Source organism: Ovis canadensis, chromosome 6, assembly GCF_042477335.2.
Source record: "Ovis canadensis isolate MfBH-ARS-UI-01 breed Bighorn chromosome 6, ARS-UI_OviCan_v2, whole genome shotgun sequence".
NCBI lineage: Eukaryota > Metazoa > Chordata > Mammalia > Artiodactyla > Bovidae > Ovis > Ovis canadensis.
Genome location: NC_091250.1, coordinates 24,516,076 through 24,539,340, shown reverse-complemented (window position 1 = coordinate 24,539,340; position 23,265 = coordinate 24,516,076).

Sequence of the window (23,265 nt, the reverse complement as noted above, 5' to 3'; positions counted from 1 at the left end):
GTCTGCAAGAAACTCTTTTCAGACATAAAGACACATAAAGACCGAAAGTGACAGGATGGAAAAATATATTCTATGCAAATGGAAAGCAAAATAAAGCTGGAGTAGCAATCCTCATATCAGAAAAAATAAACCTTATAATAAAGAATATTATAAGAATTAAGAAAGGACACTACATTGATCATAGGATCAATCCAGGAGGAAGACATAACAATTGTAAATATCTATGCAACTTAGGAGTACCTCAATACATAAGACAAACACTAACAGACATAAAAGGAGAAACTGGCAGTAACACAATAATAAGTAGACACCTTTAACACTGCACTCACACCAATGGACAGATCATCACAACAGAAAATTAATAAGGAAACACAAGTCTTAAATGATACATTAGATGAGATGGATCTCACTGATAGCTTCAGGACATTCCATCCAAATGTAGAATACACCTTCTTCTCAAGTGAACATGGAACATTCTCCAGGAGAGACCACATCTTGGGTCACAAATCAAACATCAGTAAATTTAAGAAAATTGAAATCATATCAAGCATCTTCTCCAATCACAACCCTATGAGACTAGATATCAATTACAAGGAAAAAAAAACAAACCTGTAAAAAACATAAACCCATGGAAAGTAAACAATAAATTTCTAAATAACCAACAAGTTACTGAAGAAATCAAAAGGGAAATCAAAAAATTTCTAGAAACAAATGACAATGAGAACACTACAATGCAAAACCTATGGGATTCAACAAAAGCAGTTCTAGGAGGGGAGTTTATATCAATATAATCTTACCTCAAAAAATAAGAAAAATATAGAATAGACAACCTAAATTTACACTTAAAACAACTGGGAAAAGAAGAGCAAAGATAGCTCCAAAATTAGTAGAAAGAAAGAAATCATAAAAATCCAAGCAGAGATAAATGAAAAAGAAATGAAAGAAACAATAGTAAAGATTAATAAAACTAAAAGCCGGCTCTTTGAGAAGATAAAATTGACAAACCTTTAGCCAGATTCATCAAGAAAAAATGAGAGAAGAATCAAATCAACAAAGTTAGAAATGAAAAAGGAGCAGTTAACAACAGACAATACAGAAATACAAAGGATTATAAGAGGCAATTAGATCATGGCATCTGGTCCCATCACTTCATGGGAAATAGACGGGGAAACAGTGGAAACAGTGTCAGAGTTTATTTGTGGGGGCTCCAAAATCACTGCAGATGGTGACTGCAGCCATGAAATTAAAAGATGCTTACTCCTTGGAAAAAAAGTTGTGACCAACCTAGATAGCTTATTGAAAAGCAGAGACATTACTTTGCCAACAAAGGTCTGTCTAGTCAAGGCTATGGTTTTTCCAGTAGTTATGTATGGATGTGAGAGTTGGACTGTGAAGAAAGCTGAGTACTGAAGAATTGATGCTTTTGAACTGTGGTATTGGAGAAGACTCTTGAGAGTCCCTTGGACTGCAAGGAGATCCAACCAGTCCATTCTGAAGGAGATCAGCCCTGGGATTTCTTTGGAAGGAATGATGCTAAAGCTGAAACTCCAGTACTTTGGCCACCTCATGCAAAGAGTTGACTCATTGGAAAAGACTCTGATGCTGGAAGGGATTAGAGGGGAGAGGAGAAGGGGATGAGAGAGGATGAGATGGCTGGATGGCATCACCGACTCGATGGACATGAGTTTGAGTGAACTCTGGGAGATGGTGATGGACAGGGAGGCCTGGCTTACTGCGATTCATGGGGTCGCAAAGAGTCGGACACGACTGAGCGACTGAACGGAACTGAACTGAATGGAGAAGGAGACATAGAGAATAGACTTATGGACATAGGGAGAGGGGAGGAGAGGGTGAGATATATGAAAAGAGTAACATGGAAACTTACATTACCATATGTAAAATAGATAAATGAGAATGTGCTGTATGGCTCAGGAAACTCAAACAGGCTCTGTGTCAACCTAGAGGGATGGAATTGGGAGGGACATGGGAGGGAGTTTCAAAGGGAGGGAAATATATATACCTATGGCTGATTCATGTTGAGGTTTGACAGAAAACAACAAAACTCTGTAAATCAATTATCCTTCAATTAAAAAATAAATTAAAAAAAGAAATTCTTAGGAAAACACATTGATTTAGAGAAATGCTCCTTTTATTTTCTTTATCTCCTCTAGTTGAACATAAGCAACTGACCACCCAATTCTTAACATATGAAGGAGAGGTGTCTTCCACTTATATTAATTTGCTGCTCTATTGTCATTTAGAGGCAATGGTTTTCATGGACTCGAGGTTTTCCATACCAAAGAGGAGGGACTGTGTAATTAAGCACATTTAAAATAGAAAAACATAATTCTATTTTGCCTCTGGCTTTATTTAGCCTCTAGTTACTGATGCTTGTTGCATTTTATTAAGCATGAATTATACTTCTGAGTAAATTAAACCTTCTTTCCTCCCCATCATACCTGTACTCACCCAATTTACCAGGTATTAAAGTTGCATAAATTTGCAAACCAGCCAGTTGGCATCCTGGGCATACAAGCAAATGATGGAACAGCTTCCTGCAATGCTAAACCCCAGAAGAATTTAAAAGAGTCTGTGAATTCAGTGCTAAGGCTTATTTTCCAGCCAGGAGCCAAATATCTAAATCATGTTCAGTACTGTGTACCTGTCTTCTGAATGCTATTTATAGTTGTGTATATTTATTGGTTTACCTTGGTTTAAAGCAATATGCTTTTCTTTTCCTTTATCTCCCTCCTTTCCTCCACTCTTAAACACACAAATTGCTAGCAAAAGTCAATATGGTACATCATCAAAAAGTGCCAGTTATAAAAATTATTAACTGTCCAATCTATATCCTTACATCATTGTACCTAAACTGTACCTTCTGCTCTCTGTGGCTGTTTATTAATTCCTTTTCGTTACTGAAATTTTCTGAGGAATGTATTACAATTTAATATCATTTTCAGTGCATATGCTTTAAAAAGTTGACATATATCTAGGTACACATAATACCCTCAATTTCCTTTTTAGATTTAAGACTTACTTAAAACATATATATTTATTATATATATTTCATTATATTATATATACATATACATACATATACACATACACATACACACACACATATATATATGTGTGTGTGCATATATATATATATATATATATATATATATATATGCCTCTGCTTTCTGCCTGTAAGGTAGAAGTTGTGAACTGAGTAAATGAGATGATATATCTGGAGTGGGCACAAAACTTGCCACACAGTAAAGTTTGTACTTTACCGCAAGGTTACATAACCATCCACCAGTAAGAACCATGTGTCAAACCTGATGATACTAGTAATGAAACTGATTTAACAAATCAAAGCTATCATTCTCTCACCATTTCTCTTATCTTCTGAGACTGGCTATGCATTAAGGATTAAAAAATATATTTATACTCTGCAGTCTGCATTGTTCTTAGAGACACCAATTTTCCAATGCAGTAGCAGGTATTTCTCTGGGAACAGAATATTAGGGACTTTATTTGTGCTTCCTATCAGTGACGTCAACTATGGCCCAAGTTTGGGCAATGTCACTTTCTTACTGGCAAATACACAAGCTCACTCAATACTTTTTATTCCTTCATTGCTTATATGATTATAACTTGTATATAAACTTAGACTCTCAAAAATATTTATGAAAATATTGTATCTGTGAGAATTCCAAGTACTTTCTGTCCCATTTTGTGTGGTGACTTCTCAGAGTCCATTAAGCTATGCAAAAATTGTGAAATTCAGCTGCAAAAATACTGAAGATAGTAAGTGATATATCCAATTCAATCATAGTTAACTATTTTAAAATTTTAGATGCAGACTCTTAAAGAAGTTTAGGAAGAACTCATCCAAACCAGAAGTTCATAGCTGCACTATTCACAATAGCCAAGACATGGAAACAACCTAAATGTTCATTGACGGATGAATGGATAAGGAAGACATGGCACATACGCACAACGGTTACTGTGTGTGCTAAGTCACTTCAATCGTGTACAACTCTTTGTGATCCTATGAACTGTAGCCTGCCGGGTCCAGCCCCGGTGGATCCAGGGAATTCAAAGGGTGGACGGCGTTGGCGTGGAAAGACTTGTTTATTGATTGATATAAGATTAGATTAAGAAACTATAGCGTAGTAAGAAGATTAAATGGAGGAAGAGGGCTGAATAGCTTGGTTTACGCGGAAGACCAATAAAATTCCAGACAAGGAATTTGCACCATCTACGTTGGGCCACCGGCGCCCGCTTGAATATCTAAGGGTGCCTCACCTTAAGCTCCCTTTCGTGCGGGTCTTAACAGCCAGGGCAAGTAAGTAGACCTGGCGAGCCTCCGCGCCCCAGGTGGAGATTCAGACTGAAGTTAAAGTAAAGAGCAGAGAGAGGGAAAGGGAGAGAAGAAAAAAGAGAGAGAAAGACACGGGGGGAGCCAGAGTCCCAAGAAACCAGGCCGAGAGACTAGTCCCAAAAACTGGTCCGAGAAGCTGGTCCAAGAAACTGGTTCGAGAAGCTGGCCCGAGAAACTGGCCCCATCCTTTATTGTTCAGAAGGCCTTTTATACTTTTGATAAAACACAGAGATCAATGGGTAACACAAAATTATGTAGCGTTCGCAGCCTAGACTCTTTCTATACATCATTTTGTATACAAAAGGTCTCAGGTGATTTACATTATCTTCTGGCCAAGAGGCTTGTTAACACTTTTTGGCTCTCTTCCTTAATGAATGTTAATTTTGTTTCCCCTGAAGTGTTTTTCTTTAATCTACATCTCCTTAAAGCATTAAAGTTACATCTCTATAGAACAAAGGTGCAGTGGGATATAACAAAGAAGGTACTTAACTCAAAGATCTAATGTTGCTAATACAAGGTCTACTACTTGTTTTTCTGTATACCAACTATATCTACAAATAAAGGATGTGAAAATTTGGCAGCAAGCATTGGCTCAACAAATGAAGCCTTTAATCAGTCCTATTCTAAAGATTTTGACTCCTCGGAAGCCCCTACATTCCTAGGATGTTTTAAGCTTCCTGTGCCTCCTGCGGTCAGGAGGCCTCAAACAATCACATGCGCAGCTGTACGAGTCCTGCAGGCAGGCTAGAAAGCCATCAGAGGGGTTTTTGGATTGAAACACTCTTTCAAATGCAGAAGACTGAAGCCCTGAATTGACTTTTTCCAGAAAATGTCAGAAGAGTAGAAAAGCAGAGCACAAAAGCCGGCAGATTTTTATTGGGGTACATGCTTAGGAATTTCCAGAGGGGTCCCTGAAGTCTGAGCATGCCTTGCGTATGTCAGCTTCCTTCCTCATGACCTTGTCACGGGCGGGATTCCTCACACTGGCTTCCGGCAGTAGCCCACCAGGCTCCACTGTCCATGGGATTTTCCATGCAAGAATACTGGAGTGGGTTGCCATGCCCTCCTCTAGGGGATCTTCCTGACCCAGGAATTGAACCCTTTATCTCAAATGCCTCCTGCACTAGCAGGCAATTTGTTTACCACTACTGCTAACTGGGAAGCTCACAATAAAATAATACTTGGCCATAAAAAAGAATGATATAGTGCCATTTGCAGTAATATAAATGGACCTACAAATTATCATACTAAGTGAATTGTCAGAAAGATAAATAGCATATAATATCACTTATATGTAAAATCTAAAGTAGGACACAAATGAACTTATATATGAGGCAGAAACAGACTCACAGACATAGAAAACAGATGTGTGGTTGCCAAGGTGGAGATGTGCTGGGGGAGGAATGGATTAGGAGTTTGGGATTAGCAGATGCAAACTATGATACACAAAACGGATAAACAACAAGGTCTTACTGTATAACACATGAAACGATATTCAATATCCTGGGATAAACTATAATGGAAAAGAACATAAAATAAGAATGTATACATATGTATAACAATCACTTTGCTGTATAGCAGACATTAACACATTATAAATCAATTATATTTCAAGAAAAATAAAATCAGAAAAACATCTCCTGTTACATAAGCACATATTACTCTTTTTTCTTGTACCAGTTCTGTGTTGAAAGTTCCTAATAGCTTCTTTATATTGATATAAAAATTATCAGTGAAAAAATGACTGAAATAAAGTATATTTTAGAGTTATGGATTAATTAAGATGTTTTCTTTGAACCTTCACTGGTAGGAATGGGCTATGGCAGATTTCTGACAATAACAGTAGTCTCAAAAAATTCACATCATGACCCTGAAGTCCTGCATATGTCTCCATACTCTCTATTGCTTGCTTTTGAATAAAAGCATAGGAGAACTGTGGTGCTAGAGAAGACTCTTAAGAGTTGGTAGGGAACAAGGAGATCAAACCAGTACATCCTAAAGGAAATCAACCCTGAATGTTCATTGGAAGGACTGATGCCAAAGCTCCAATACTTTGACGACCTGATGTGAAGAGCTGACTCATTGGAAAAGAAACTGATGCTGGGAAAGATTGAAGGCAGAAGGAGAGGAGAACAAAGGATGATATGGTTGAATGGCATCACTAACTCAATGGACAGAAGTGTTAGCAAACTTTGGGAGATAATGAAGGATGGGAAAGCCTGGTATGCTACACTCCATATGGTCACAAAGAGTCAGACACGATTTAGCTACTGAACACAACAACATAGAAGAATTATAAGGACCATTAAGATGTCTTCTTTCTCTACTAGGATTTCAGCCAATAAAGACAGTAGATTGTTCCCTATTTAGTGAGGGCTGAGTCACAACAAAGGGAAGAGCATTTTTTACATTTGGATGCTAGAGTAATGCTTATTATCTTAGAGGAACGTTTGACAATTAGTGGATACAGCATACAAATGAAAGTAAAAGATTGTAGGATAAGGAACGGACTTACAGGTATATTTTAAAACATTTTTGAAAAATATGTATTCTATTTGTTAGAAGTCCTTATCAAGTGAGAAATTCGGTACTTATTCCTTAGAGAATTGTCTTTGAACATCAATTTTACTGCCTTCAGTTTTCTTAGCTAGTACACCACAATTGTTTCTATAGTATCCCTTCTGCTTAAAGTATCTACAAGGATCTTTTTACTATCAGGTGTCTCCAGAATAGTCTTCAACTGTGAAAAAGTGAAAGTGAAAGTCACTCATACGTCCAACTCTTGTGACCCCATGGACTTACAGTCCATGTAATTCTCCAGGCCAGAATACTGGAGTGGGTAGCCTATCCCTTCTCCAGGGGATCTTCCCAACCCAGGAATTGAACAAGGTTCTCCTGCATTGAAGGCAGTTTTTTTTTTTTTTTTTACTTTATTTTACTTTACAATACTGTATTGGTTTTGCCATACATCTGCCATTTTTTCAATTGAGCTATCAGGGAAGCTCAGCTTTGAGACCATCAGTTGACTCTAGGTCTTAACATTTTGTTCTAGGGCATTTTCAAAATATACGCTAATGAGTTGGTGATTCAGCAATGGGACTACTTTCCATTCTATTTCTTGCTTTCATTTCAAAACTTCTATTTATAGCTAAGGTCATTCATAAAAGTGAGGAAACACTGAACTTCCTTTAGGATCTCTTGCTGTGTAATGTATAATGTTTTACCTATTGCTGAAAACTCCAAGCCTTCATCATTTTCCCTCCTCTCAGAATCAGAAAAATCCTTTTTGGCAGGAAAGGCTTTATAAATAATCTCCCAAACAGCTTGTCAAAGAGCATGGCTTTTCTAAACATTTCTGGTTTTTCATGAAATTAGCTCTTTCTCAGGGTCTTTGTACATTGCTTTATCCTTCCATAACTTGCCTTTCACAACATAAGAAATAATATAGACAGGTGATTGCCTACTATTATTCTAAAGTCCTCTGAATTGTCCTTCTTGCTTAAGTTTGAAAATTTTTAGACAATGTCTATTGGTTCATAATGAGACTAGAGTTTAAAATTAAAGTATGTCTTCTAGGCTTTCTAACTGAAAGAGAAACTAAGCTAATCACTTCTTTCTATTAAGAAAGAAAGAAGGCAGAGGGTAATGGAATACTGCAAAATAGGAAAATAGTGAGGTTGAAGCCATTAGACTCAAGTTGTGACTTGGCGTATGCTAAAGTAGTATAGTTTCAGATGCTTTGCATCTTCATGGGACTTGGTAAGCAATCTTAAGGAAGTAATTCTTGAGTCTAAAGATTTGAAATATTCCAATAAAATATATGGCTTTTAAAATACATATGTATATCTCCTTTATTACTCAAATTGTTTTCTAAATGAGTATGTTTCCTATCAAAAGTACCCCCCAAATAGCCACTGGAATCTCCAGGTTTGCTAACAGCTGTGTCCTCAAAACGTGCACTGGAATCGTATGTTGACTAAATAAGTCTAAATGTACAGAACCCACAGAACTCCACTATGACAGTCTTCATAGAACCTCAGAAGGGAGAGGACACAATGCTGCTGCTGCTGCTGCTGCTAAGTCGCTTCAGTCGTGTCCAACTCTGTGTGACCCCATAGATGGCAGCCCACCAGGCTCCCCCGTCCCTGGGATTCTCCAGGCAAGAACACTGAAGTGGGTTGCCATTTCCTTTTCCAATGCATGAAAGTGAAAAATGAAAGTGAAGTCGCTCAGTCATGTCCTACTCTTAGCGACCCCATGGACTGTAGCCCACCAGGCTCCTCTGTCCATGGGATTCTCCAGGCAAGAGTACTGGAGTGGGGTGTCATTGCCTTCTCCAGACACAATGCTATTTATATAGTTTTATGATTTGGACACAAGTTGTTTTAGGCAGGTATTCATTTCCCCTTTTGTACTTTTTGAACTATTGAGGAAGTAAATATTTCACTTATTTCCTATACCTATCTTAAGTTATGCCTCTCCTGCTGCTGCTAAGACACTTCAGTCGTGTCCGACTCTGTGCGACGCCATGGATGGCAGCCCACCAGGCTCCTCCGTCCATGGGGTTATCCAGGCAAGAGTACTGGAGTGGGGTGCCATTGCCTTCTCTGAAGTTATGCCTCTAGGCTCATATAAATCTACATTTGTAATATTTTGACTTAGTCTCATGCCAACTTGCATATTGACCTAATGTATGAAGTTTTATTAAATCAGTACCTATATAAATAAAAACAGCAAAAAATCTAAAATGCCATGAATAAACAGATATATTATACTTGCATATATATAGCCTCTAATAACTAATTCACAGGAAAATGCACAAAACTGGAAAAGTTCTTTAAATTCTCAAATATGGTAGCTTAAATAGTAATAACCTAGAATATTTTTAAACTTGAAGTTATAAAGATCAAGAATATAGCCTATTAAGTTCTGAAACATTAAATTCAGGAGATCTAACTTTGATGGTGTTGATTATAAAGTCGAGGAAAATGACCAGATAGCATTATTTGTTATATTAAGTCAATTGCTCCAAGTCAAATAGTGATGCACAGAAATATAGAGTAATGCGCAGAAGTAATATTATCCTCTAGAAAAGTAACTGTAGTACTTTTATACATTCAAATCTTCAGTCCAATATCAACAGCTATACTAGTCACCCTTCTGCAGTATTTTGAACAAGGGAAGTAAATAAAACATATTTCATATCAGAATATTTTTCATATATTTTATTGCTATTTTGATTTTCTAATCTATACATGAAATTGATGAACCAATGAAGAGTAGGTACAAGGTTCTAATGCAGTCATTTTTTTCCTAATAGTTAGTAATAATGAGGCATTTCCTTTGATAGAAAATACTGTAATAATACTTTTGAAGTGAAGTGAAGTGAAGTCGCTCAGTTGTGTCCGACTCTTTGATACCCCGTGGACTGTAGCCCACCGGCTCCTCTGTGCATGGGATTCTCCATGCAAGAATACTGGAGTGGGTTGTCATTTCCTTCCCCATACTTTTAACATCCATTAAATCCATTAACCTGCTATTGTATTTGGTGTAATGAATGATGTTTATTTGCATGACATCTTTGCTTTTCTTGTGATCACAATCTTAAGAGTGGGTAACAAGAGAGCCACGAGCTTAAATTCAAAGTATATCGAAACTGTATATTTATCCATATTTATCTACACTAAAGATATGACAAACTTAGGTAGCATGTTAAAAAGCAGAGAAATCACTTTGCTGACAAAGATCCGTAGAGTCAAAGCTATGGTTTCTCTGGTAGTCATATATAAATGAAAGGGTTGGACCATAAAGAAGACTGAGCACCAAAGAATTGATGCTTTCGAATTGTGGTGCTGGAGAAGATTCTTGAGAGTCCCTTGGACAGCAAGGAGATCAAACCAGTCAATCTTAAAGGAAATCAACCAGAATGATCAGTTGAAGCTGATGCTCCAATACTTTGGCTACCTGATGCAAAGAGCCAATTCACTGGAAAAGATCCTGATGCTGGGAAAGACTGAAGGCAGGAGGAGAAGGGGACAAGAGAGGATGAGATGGTTGGATGGCATCTTTAACTCAATGGACATGAGTTTAAGCAAACTCCAGGAGATTGTGAAATACATGGAAGCCTGGCATTCTGCAGTCCATGGGATCACAAAGAGTTGGACACGACTTAGTGACTAAACAATAAAAATTATCTACACCAAGGGATGCTGAAAGAGAGTGCAATTTTATAACCTAGAATGAAGAATAAAATAACAAAACACATAGTTGTTGTTTTTTTGCGTTCTTTTACATAAACCATATAATAAATACATATCTCCAAGTTTCTGAGATAAAATACTGGAGAAGTGCTTTTCTGAAACACTGCTAAAACAAGTAAACTTCATAGATCCTGCTATGCACTTTGGTGCTACAGGAGACAAGTGTTTGAAATACCCAGGACACTAATATCAGTGCCTGAGACTCAATACAAAAGGTGAACTAAAGACTGGAGATGGTAGAACAAAGTATATTTATTTTGAGTAGTTTATGTGGCATACTGAAGTCTCTCAGCTAGAGGCATGTGTTCCTAAGACACTCTGCCATTTTTCCATCTCTGACATGAAGAACAATCTGGTATTTCTTTATTTGGTCAATATCAGCAATCTCAGAAAAAGTGAAATCCAAAGTAAAGGAGAGTGAGAGATGAAAACTGAGGCTTGTGGAGAAAATGAAAAGATAAAGACACTGATATTTTTTAAACTGTGAAACCTACTACACCTGATTTTTATACAAAAAAAAAAAAATTAGAAAGTTCAGTTACTAAAGGCAGAAAAAATAAGTTAATTCCCTATCTCAGTTAATTTACTTTTTGAGTAAATTGAACACAAAAATTTAATTTTTACATGAGTAACACTAAATAACCTTAGCATACTATAGAAAGAAAGATATTCTGATAGGTTATATATAAAATTATTATTCATACTTTTAAGATATGAGTATATAAAACTTCATTATACAGTTCACATGCAGTAATTAGATTGATAACTACAAAATATATGGGAATAGGAAATATAATATTAGCAAATATAGCTATAAAGAATCATTAAAATAGAAGTTTAAGAGAATATTTAACATTGACAATGTTTATTACAAATGTAAAGGGAAAAATAATGCATAGATAAAATATTCCTTAGATTTTATCAAAATCTAATTAGATATGCATTTTCCTAGCTACTTATGTATACAAACACAGTTAAGATACAATGAATTTTATAATAAAAATATAAAATAATATTGACTCAAAATATATTAGTATATTTCAAGTAGATGATTTCATCTAGAAATCTATAGATGTTTTGAATTTTTATGTTTCTGAAGTATTTATAAATGTATTAATGTTTTGTCAATATCAAGCAGAAAATTTTCACTCTTTCTTTAACAGAGTCAATTTAATTTTGATTACATTACAGTAAAATATAAAGGTTTAGAAGAGTCCCTAATATTAATTTCTCAGTAAATGAACTACTATTATTAATATTTTCTATTATTATTCACATACTCCATGAATATATATATGTCTGCAACAGCTTTAGGTTGTAACAATGTGGAAAAGAAACAAAAATCTTGTATTTATAAAGCTTGTATCCTAATTAGAGGACAAAAACACAATAGGCACATAATTTGCTTAGAAACTGAGAAATGCTAAGGAGAAAAAATGAAACTGCAATTGTAAATAATAATCTGGAAATGGTCACTAGAAGATAAGTTCTAATAAGGTAAAGGAAGCCACAAGGGTATATGGCAGGATTATTACTAAAAGACATAAACGTTCAGGAACAAGTGACTCTCACAAGCCCCTGTGAAGTGCAAGAGCTCCAAGTTCTCATTTTCTCAATTATATAAACAAAAAACCTTAGAATTTAAGTCTATTACAAATAACATGTAGATTTTGAAATTAAGCTCAAGATTCCAATTCCCTTATTTTATTCTCCCAGGGCAGGGAATATGAGAAAGAGATCTCAATAGAACTCTCTAGTAACTCTATCCTAGAACAAATCCACAAGTAAACAAATACATAAAACACAATAACATTACAATAAGCATTTTAACACCTCATTTTCACGTTCAAGAAGAGGATTGGTCATTATCAGATAGTTGAGTAAGGAACTAATACAGAAAAAAAAAAAAGCCTAACAGAATAAAACAAATGGGCAGCTATATTTCAGAATGTGCATTTTGCTATTGTTGATCCATAGTGGATCAACACCTACAGATGTTAACTGTATCTGACTGAGTGATGGTGTTGAGTGCAATCATGTCCTTGTAGACTCTCTGCCTGCTGAATCTAATTCTGAAATAGCAATGTTGAAGTCCCCAGTCTATTAATGGACTTATCTCTTTCTCCCTGCAGTTCAAACAGTTTTTGACTCACGTAGTTATACTCTTTTTAGGTACAAACTCATTAAGAATTGTTTTGTGTCCTAGGACAAATGTACCCTTTGGCTAATGTGATATTATTCTTTTTTTTTTTTCCATTTAGTTACATAGTCACATTTATTGGACATAAAAATGTGCTAAGCACCTTGGGAAATTAGGAGAGGAAGATGGAGGTCTTATCCTGGAATATAAATGAATAGAGTTGTCTCTGGGCTTGTGTTGTAGACTTTGGTCCATCTTAGTCTCTTGGATTGTAAGTTACTTGGGAAGCTTTTCTTCTATCTCCACCAGCACTTACCCTGTGTTCTTTGGAATGCCTTTTTCCCCATGAAGTCAAGCTATCCATTCTTTTTTCATTATAGGGTAGCAGCAGATATGTTTCTCCCCATTTTGCTGATAGCAAAAATGAAGTAAATTAAAATGTAAAGGTCACTGCAGATAAATTCATCTGACTCTGAAATTTTAAGATTTTGCTGCAGGAAGGAAAAGGTTTATAAAATGTCAGGTGCAAGGTGTGCTCCATATTAGGTTCTCTCTTGTCATGAACAATGCTTCCTGAGAGAGTGTTGCAAATGTTCTGAATGGTGTTTCACTGCAGTTAAGGAAAAGAAATGTTAAAGAAATTGGTGAGCCCACACATCTCTCCTGTGACAAAAGGGAGCCCCCAGACTTATTGAACTGTGTTTTAAAAAGTCATGCATGGACTATCTTGAACGTGAAATTCACTCAGTTGTGTCTGATTCTGCGACCCCATGGACATCCATGGAATTTTCTATGCCAGAATACTGGAGTGGGTAGCCTTTCCCTTCTTCAGGGGATCTTCAAAACCCAGGGATCGAACCCAGGTCTCTCGCATTGCATGAATTCTTTACCAGCTGAGCCACCAGGGAAGCCAAAGAATACTGGAGTGGGTAGCTTGTTCCTTCTCCAGCAGAACTTCTGGGCCCAGGAATCAAACCTTCCTCTTCTCCAGGGGATCTTCCCAGCCCAGGGATCAAACCCAGATCTCCCGCATTGCAGGTGGATTCTTTTTTATCATTATTTTTTATTTTATTTTTACTTAACAATGCTGTATTGGTTTTGCCATACATTGACATGAATCCACCACGGGTGTACATGAGTTCCCAATCCTGAACCGCCCTCCCACCCCTCTCCCCATATCATCTCTCTGGGTCATCCAAGTGCACCAGCCCCAAGCATAAACTTTCTTACTTTGAAGTCAGTTCTGTCTGAAATATAGCTAGTCAGATTTTCTTTTGATTAGTGTTAACAATGTTTGTTTTCTACATCCATTTGCTGTTAATTTCATGTCATTATGTTTAAAGTAAGTTTCTTGCAGACAACATATAACTGATTTGTTTTTTGATTCACTCTGATAACATTTTAAAAGTGATAGGTATAATTGGATTACTACCAACCATATTCTTTACTGTTTTCTGTTTGTTGCCTTTGTTCTCTTGGGATAGTGTATAATTTTCTTTGTTTTATCTAGCCACAGCAAAAATTTGAAGTGATGGGTCAGTTTAAATGTCAGACCAGTGCTACAGCTTGGTTACACTCAGTTTTATTTGGCAAGCAAAGGAAAATACATCCTGGAGGCATGAGGGCAGGCCGACCCAAAAGAAGCAAACAGAGAGGCTCAATTTTTTTTCTTTTACTCCTTCCCCTGAGCCTGCCTTATGTAAACTGGGCTAGCCAGGAGGGCTATTTGTTTTACCTGAGGTACCTCAGTCCTCAGACCTTCCTTTGTTCTGTTTGCATGGGCTTTTTCCTTTCTTTGTCTTTTAGCCATCACTATTGTGGACTCCTTTTTCCTATTGTAACTCCCTAACATTCCCCCCTCTAGAGATGGGAGGCCCAGTTATTTGGAAATAGGGGCATTGAGGTCTCTCTGACTACTTCCTGCTGAGCTGATATGGTGAGGGGCACTGGGCCTCCCCTTCTTGCTAGTCTCAGGCCTCAGAATCCTTATATTGGTTAAGAGTCCTTATACTCATCTGAAGATGAGTGATATTTTCCATGGTCAGGTGTAGTTGCTTCACTGTAGTATCTTCATTGAACTGGCACCGCATGTTGTAGCTTGTTGATCTCAGCCAGTTCAGTCCCTCAGTCGTGTCTGACGCTTTGTGACCCCATGGACTGCAGCACATCAGGGCAGAGACAAAACAGGTTGGACTACTGATAATACATGGGGCAACCATAGGCAGCATCAATATGGTGATAATAGGGATTAGTAGGGACATTAGCCAACTCCAAATTCCCCCCTTGCCAGGAGAAGAATTCCCCAAAAGAGAGATTATAGCCACCCCCAAGAACTCAACTCATTCTTTGAGATCCTGTAGGATCTGAATGTTTTTCTTGAGGACTGTGAGACATTTTTTAACTTAGTGGGAGGTATATACCCAGAAACACGTCTCATTCAAAATGGTTCAAGTCTCTCCTTGTTCAGGTATTAGGAGATCTATCTCCTGTCTATTTTGGAGTACAACCTCTGCCAAGCTGTGTTGGTTCTTTATAGCTATCCTGAGAAATCTGATCCCCAGAAACTTAATTTTGGGGGTGTTCATTAGAATGGCACTCATTTGTAATTCTGAATAGGTATCTGAGATGTCCCAGGAGCTCACAGGTGTATTGGGTGTCCTTTTCTGTTTTCTTTTATGGCTTGACTCCTGAGTAGTGAATCCAGGAATCATGTCCTGGTACCTTGACTGCTGTGGGGGTTGAAAGTATTATAGGATAGTGGCCCTTCCATGTGGGCTGAAGTTGAGCCTTTGGGGACCCATCTTTCCAGATTTTAATTAGGACTTGAGTCCCTGGAGCATACAGTGTTGTATGCATTCTTTATGCTACATTCTTTAGAATCTTCTGGGCCCTGATTGACACCCCACAAGTGTATATCTTGTTGGCATTGCCCAAGGGCCATGGTATAAGACCAGAGGGTCTGAGCCTCTGGAGTTAGGAAGAGGTCATTGACATAAACAAAAGGTCTCCCATATAGCATCTCGTAAGGACAAAGACCAACCTGTTCCTTAGGGGCAATACAGGTGTAAAGCAGAGCTTTTTGTAAAGCCTCCTTCCACTCCAGGGAGGTTTCCTGGTTATCTTTTTATTGTTGATTTTAAGAATTGATTGGCTCTTTCTACTTTTCCTGAAGACTGAGGCTGCAGTGGTTAATAGTCAGCTGCCTGTTACTCTGGCTAAGCCGTGAGAAATCACCATGGGAAAAAGAATAAATGCCAAATATAGCAATACAGTATAACCCAAATAAAAGTGCATTGGGTTGATTAGTTGGGGTCATCATACCCTGCTAAGCTAAGGATCTTAGCATAGTGTGGATCTTGGAACCCCGGGTCAGCGCAAGTTCAGAATGCTGCTTGTGCACGCCCTAGTATGTTTTCCCAAGGCATATGTGGACCTATGGCCTCCAGCTATGTGTTAGTCCTTGTACAAGAAAATAACAAAAAAAATCAATAAAATGGGAGACATGACTGGAGACAGAGAAGGGTGACTTCATCGAAGCACAAGAGATACTTTCTGCTTGCCAAGACACTAAATAAGTGATGTGGCTCCAAGGAACAGAGCTCTTGACCCAAGAGGTCTTGAGTACCCCAGTCCCATATTTAAAACTTCTCTCTCTAGTTTCTTTTTCCCAAACTGTACGTCAACCACTTTCAATCCCTACCTGCTGCAATGCTGCGGCATGAGGCCTCCAGGCACAATGAGGGTAATAAGTAATGCCCAATGCTTTAGAGACCTCTTGGGTGACCTTAGAAGTAAATGATGTCTCATTGTCACTTTGTAATGACCTGGGCAGACCAAATCTCAGAATGATTTCACAGACCAGTTTTTTATTTTTTATTTTTTTACCACCTTCTCAGCCTTCTCAGTGCGGGTGAGAAAGCCTTCAATCCATCCTGTGAATATATCTATCATGACTAATAGGTATTTATACCCTTGAGAAACTGGCATCTGGGTGATGTTCATCTGCCAGTCCTCTCCTGGGTAGGCCCCACGTCACTGGACAGGCTGGGCAAGCTGGGGTCTTCGAGCTCCTTGAGGTTGTTAAATTGACAAGTGGGACAAGAAGAGACCACTTGCCTTATAGTCGTTTGGAAGCCTGTTCCTCTGAAGGAACTTTCTAGTAATCTTGGAGGGCCTTTTCCCCTAAAAGAGTGGTGGCATGTAATGAGTTAACCAACTTCCATTGGAGGTTCTCAAGCAGAAAAAGAAGTCCCTCCTTTTGGAACCACCCTATATGATCTTCTTGAAATCACTCACACTTAGCTTTAAGAGTCTCACCCTCAGTATATGAAGGAGTTTCTGGCAAATCAGTTTGTGGAACTAAGGTGGCAACCCCTATTAGGTCACTGTTCTGTAATGCTTCTCTCTTAGCTGCCTGATCATCTTCTTGGTTCCCTTGTGCCACTTCCGTGCTTCCTTTTTGGTGTCCTTTACAGTGGGAGACTGAAACCTCAGTGGGCAGATGGACTACATCCAAGAATCTAAGAATTTGATAACCATATTTTATTGGGGACCCTCAAGTGGTCAAGTGGCCTCTTTCTTTCCAAATAGCAGTATGTGAATGTAGCACCAGAAAGGCATACATGGAGTCAGTGTAAATGGCTACTCTTTCCTTTGCCCAGCTCTAACACTCAAGTCTAGTCAAGGCTATGGTTTTCCCTGTGGTCATGTATGGATGTGAGAGTTGGACTGTGAAGAAGGCTGAGTGCTGAAGAATTGATGCGTTTGAACTGTGGTGTTGGAGAAGACTCTTGAGAGTCCCTTGGACTGCAAGCAGATCCAACCAGTCCATTCTGAAGGAGATCAACCCTGGGATTTCTTTGGAAGGAATGATGCTAAAGCTGAAACTCCAGTACTTTGGCCACCTCATGTGAAGAGTTGACTCATTGGAAAAGACTTTGATGCTGGGAGGGATTGGGGGCAGGAGGAGAAGAGGACGAGAGAGGATGAGATGGCTGGATGGCATCACTGACTCAATGGACATGAGTCTGAGTGAACTCTGGGAGATGGTGATGGACAGGGAGGCCAGCGTGCTGCGATCTGTGGGGTCACAAAGAGTCAGATATGACTGAGCGACTGAACTGAACTGAACTGAACACTCAAATCAGGGCTATGAGTTCAGTTAATTGGGCTGAAGTACCTGGTGGCAAAGATTTAGCCTCTATGGTCTCAAAATTGGAGACTATTGTATATCTGGCTCTTCTTTTTCTATCCAAGGCAAAACTGCTTCCATCAGTGTACCGGATTTCCTCAGGATTGGTCAGAAGATCTTCTGACTATCCCTCTCTTGGTTTTATCCAGTGGTCCAAGGTTACTAGGCAAGAGTGAATGGGAAGAGAGCCCTCAGGGGCAGGCAGGAGTGTGGCTGGGTTAAGAACCTCACAAGAGGATATAGTCAGGTGTGGATTTTCCATCAGCACTACCTGATATCTGAGGATTCCTTGATCAGACAACCATAAATGGCCTCTCCCATTCAGGAGTTATTTCAGTTGGTGGCTGGTAAAATTGGTTAGTTTACCAACAAAAGAGTGTTTTAAAGCATCTTCTATCAGGACTGCAATAGCTGCAAGATTTGTAAGGCAGGGAAAGATCTCTTGCCAATAAAGGAGTAGGATACTCAGGAACTAACTGAAACTGGTGGGAAACATTTGTCCATTCCAGAAACAAAGAAGTGCTTGGGTGAATCTTTTTATAATTGTTTTTACTGTAGCACCCAAAATGGTACAGGTTTGGGAGGAGAAGTCTCTGGAGTAGGAGGTCAGGACAAAGTAGGCACTGTGTCAACCAAGATATTCTTGGACCTACTTGCCACATCAAGTTGCACCCTTGGCTCCAGCCCCATGATGGTTATCTGCGACAGGTGGGCAGGCTGGAGTGGGTTGTTTCAGTTCTGTTGACCCATAGTGAGGGAAGGTTTGGCACTTGACCTGGAGGCTCTTACATCCTGAGGGCAGAGTACTGCACAATGTCCCAACTGATGGCATTTGTAGCAAGCCATTTTAGGAGACTTGTCACGGTTTGGACACTCTTTGGCCCAATGCCCCGTCTGTCTACAGATTAGGCATTTGCCTCATGTCTAGTCCTTCAAGGACTCGGGGATTGCCATAGGGCTTCCCTGGAGAACAGCTAGGATCTGGGCATGCCTTGTCTCTTTCCTTTTCTCCCTTTCCTGGGCCTTGGCCTCCTTCTCCTGTTCTCTGTTATAAAAAGTATTGGTGATTGTCTAGATCATCTCATCTAAAGAGGCAGTAGGGTCCTGCTGGTGTAGTTGTTAGCTTTATCCTAATGTCTGATGCACATTAGGACAGGAATTTGTCCTTTAAAATCACCAGTCCCTCATAAGAGTCTAAGCCCAGATTGGTAAACTTTAAGAGGGCCTCTTTTAGCCTTTCCGGAAAGTCAATGGGGTTCTCATTAGGCTCCTGAGTTATTGCTGAGACCCGGGAAATCTCACAAGTAATAGGCTTCCTTCTATTTTGTGAGCAGGCTTCCTTAGGGGTGAGTCTTTCTGAAGTGTATCCTACCCAGTACTGTTTCAATCTGAGAGCTGGGAGTCCCAGGGTCAGGGTGAAGATCCCCAGGCAGGCTGAGGCATGACAGCCTCCTGGAGATCAGATCCCCTGCTCAGGGATCCACAGCCCAGGGTCCCAGGAGGTTGACCTGCCTCCACCTGCCTAGGATCTGGTCCTTGGGAGGTTGTCATCCCTTAATCTGCTCGGGGATCTGCCAGTCCTGGGGACCCAGGAGGTCAACATGCCTCAACCTCCTCAAGGATCCAATTATTGGGAGGCACACAAGGACTCGGTGTCCATCACCAGCTCCCAGAGTTCATTCAAACTCATGTCCATTGAGTTGGTGATGCCATCCAGCCCTCTCATCCTCTGTCGTCCCCCTCTCCTCCTGCCCCAAATCCCTCCCAGCATCAGAGTCTTTTCCAATGAGTCAACTCTTCGCATGAGGTGGCTAAAGAATTCGAGTTTCAGCTTTAGCATCAGTCCTTCCAATGAACACCCAGGACTGAGTTCCTTTATAATGGACTGGTTGGATCTCTTTGCAGTCCAAGGGACTCTCAACAGTCTTCTCCAACACCACAGTTCAAAAGCATCAATTCTTCAGTGCTCAGCTTTCTTCACAGTCTAACTCTCACATCCATACATGACCCCTGGAAAATCATAAACTTGACTAGATGCAACTTTGTTTGCAAAGTAATGTCTCTGCTTTTTAATAGGCCATCTATGTTGTTCATAACTTTCCTTCCAAGCAGTAAGTGTCTTTTAATTCCATGGCTGCAGTCACCATCTGCAGTGATTTTGGAGCCCCCCCCCCCCAAATAAAGTCTGACACTATTTCTACTGTTTCCCCATCTATTTCCCATAAAGTGATGGGACCAACTGCCAAGATCTTCGTTTTCTGAATGTTGAGTTCTAAGCCAACTTTTTCACTCTCCTCTTTCACTTTCATCAAGAGGCTTTTCAGTTCCTCTTCACTTTCTGCCATAAGGGTGGTGTCATCTGCATATCTGAGGTTATTGATATTTCTCCCAGCAATCTTGATTCCAGCTTGTACTTCTTCCAGCCCAGCATTTCTCATGATGTACTCTGCATAGAAGTTAAATAAGCAGGGTGACAATATATAGCCTTGATGTCCTCCTTTTCCTATTTGGAGCCAGTCTGTTGTTCCATGTCCAGTTCTAACTGTTGCTTCCTGTCTTGCATACAGGTTTCTCAAGAGGCTGGTCAGGTAGTCTGGTATTCCCATCTCTTTCAGAATTTTCCACAGTTTATTGTGATCCACACAGTTAAAGGGATAGTTAATAAAGCAGAAAAAGATGTTTTTCTGGAACTCTCTTGCTTTTTCCATGATCCACCGGATGTCGGCAATTTGGTCTCTGGTTCCTCTGCCTTTTCTAAAACCAGCTTGAACATCGGGAAGTTCATGGTTCATGTATTGCTGAAGCCTGGCCTGGAGAATTTTGAGTATTACTTTACTAGCGTGTGAAATGAGTGCAGTTGTGCAGTAGTTTGAGCATTCTTTGGCATTGCCTTTCTTTGGGATTGGATTGAAAACTGACCTTTTCCAGTCCTGTGGCCACCACTGAGTTTTCCATGTTTCCTGGCATACTGAGTGCAGAATTTGCACAGTATCATCTTTCAGGTTTTGAAATAGCTCAACTGGATTCCATCACGTCTGCTAGCTTTGTTCATAGTGATGCTTCCTAAGGCCCACTTCACTTCACATTCCAGGATGTCTGGCTCTAGATGAGTGATCACACCATCGTGATTATCTTGGTCATGAAGATCTTTTTTATACAGTTCTTCTGTGTATTCTTGCCACCTCTTCTTAATATCTTCTGCTTCTGTTAGGTCCATACCATTTCTCTTCTTTATCGAGCCCATCTTTGTATGAAATGTTCCCTTGATATCTCTAATTTTCTTGAAGAGATCTCTAGTCTTTCCCATTCTGTTCTTTTCCTTTATTTCTTTGCATTCATCACTGAGGAAGTCTTTCTTATCTCTCCTTGCTATTCTTTAGAACTCTGCATTCAGATGCTTATATCTTTGCTTTTCTCCTTTGCTTTTCACCTCTCTTCTTTTCACAGCTATTTGTAAGGCTTCCCCAGACAGCCATTTTGCTTTTTTGCATTTCTTTTACATAGGGATTGTCTTGATCCATGTCTCCTGTACAATGTATCGAACCTCCATCCATAGTTCATCAGGCACTCTATCAGATTAGTCCCTTAAATCGATTTCTCACTTCCACTGTATAATCATAAGGGATTTGATTTAGGTCATATCTGAATGGTCTAGTGGTTTTCCCTACTTTCTTCAATTTGAGTCTGAATTTGGCAATAAGGAGTTCATGATCTGAGCCACAGTCAGCTCCCGGTCTTGCTTTTCCTGACTGTATAGAGCTTCTCCATCTTTGGCTGCAAAGAATATAATCAATCTGATTTCAGTGTTGACCATCTGGTGATGTCCATGTGTAGAGTCTTCTCTTGACTTGTTGGAAGAGGGTGTTTGCTATGACCAGTGTGTTCTCTTGGCAAAACTCTATAAGTCTTTTACCTGCTTCATTCCATATTCCAAGCCCAAATTTGCCTGTTCCTCCAGGTGTTTCTTGACTTCCTACTTTTGCATTCCAGTCCCCTACAATGAAAAGGACATCTTTTTGGGGTGTTAGTTCTAAAAGGTCTTGTAGGTCTTTATAGAACCATTCCACTTCAGCTTCTTCAGCATTGCTGGTTGTGACATAGGCTTGGATTACTGTGATATTGAATGGTTTGCCTTGGAAGTGAACAGAGATCATTCTGTCGTTTATGAGATTGCATCCAAGTACTGCATTTCAGACTCTTTTTTTGACTATGATGGCTACTCCATTTTTTTCTAAGGGATTCTTGCCCACAGTAGTAGATATAATGGACATCTGAGTTAAATTCACCCATTCCAGTCCATTTTTGTTCACTGATTCTTAGAATGTCAACCTTCACTCTTGCCATATCCTGTTAGACCACTTCCTTGATTCATGGACCTAACGTTCCAGGTTCCTATGCAATATCGCTCTTTACAGCATTGGACCTTGCTTCTATCACCAGTCACATCCACAACTGGGTATTGTTTTTGCTTTGGTTCCATCTCTTCATTCTTTCTGGAGTTATTTCTCCACTAATCTCCAGTAGCATTTGGGCACCTACCAATCCAGGGAGTTCCTCTTTCAGTATGCTATCATTTTGCCTTTTCATACTGTTCATGGGGTTCTCAAGGCAAGAATACTGAAGTGGTTTGCCATTCCCTTCTCCAGCGGACCACATTCTGTCAGACCTTTACTCCATGACCCACCCATCTTGGGTTTCCCTACACAGCATGGCTTTGTTTCACTGAGTTAGACAAGGCTGTGGTCTGTGTGATCAGATTGACTAGTTTTCTGTGGTTATGGTTTCAGTGTGTCTGCCCTCTGATGCCCTCTCGCAACACCTACTATCTTACTTGGGTTTCTCTTACCTAGGGCATGGGGTATCTCTTCATGGCTGCTCCAGCAAAGGGCAACCGCTGCTCCTTACCTTGGATGAAGGCTATCTCCTCATGGCTGCCCCTCCTGATCTTGAACGTGGAGTATCTCCTCTTGGCCCTCCTGCGCCTGCACAGCCGCTGCTCCTTGGACTTGGCTTCTCTCTAAAATGAACAAATCCACCTCTTACCTATATCTGTGTCTCTCACTGAATTTTTTTTGCAATGAGACATCAGGAGCTTGGGCTTCATTAATTCCTAAGATCTGGGACTCTGGGTTTTGACCGGTTCAAGTCCCAGTCAAATACAACTGAGTGACTAAGCATAGCACAGAGTACCTGCCACGTAAGTTTGAGTCCCAATCTTATGTAAATAATTTCAAACACAACTTTGAGAAATGGAAAGATGATGACCTACTCAATACGTTGTAAGCAGTGGCTTAGGTCG